The sequence below is a fragment of the Chaetura pelagica genome, unplaced genomic scaffold (assembly GCF_000747805.2).
Source record: "Chaetura pelagica isolate M959 unplaced genomic scaffold, ChaPel_1.0 scaffold76, whole genome shotgun sequence".
NCBI classification, from domain to species: domain Eukaryota; kingdom Metazoa; phylum Chordata; class Aves; order Apodiformes; family Apodidae; genus Chaetura; species Chaetura pelagica.
Genome location: NW_009970723.1, coordinates 11336565 through 11336965, shown reverse-complemented (window position 1 = coordinate 11336965; position 401 = coordinate 11336565).

Here is a 401-nt window from a genome sequence, read left to right as displayed (position 1 = left end):
CCTGCTGAAAGTACCATTTTCGGCTAAGTTTTCACTAACTTTTTTTTTAGACCTCAAATATAATGTGCCGAAACAGAAATACTATAAAATCTAATTTGTTTGGAAATTTACTTGAGGGGTAAGAGACTTAGATTTTAATTTCTACCTGCCCTGAATTCCAGTCTTACACAATCTAGGCAGGAACAGTAACCCCTAAGCTTATCTCAAAATTGTGCATAGTCTCTTCTATGGGAGTTGGTGCACTTTGCATAAATAATCTGAAAAAAATTAACCTTTCCAACATAAAATTATGGGAAATTATGGGAAATGTACTTCAATTATTCTGTTCTATTCATTAGAAATAGGAGCAGTGCAACAGTTATGACATATCAAGTGTAGAACATCTTTAAAGAGGCTATGAA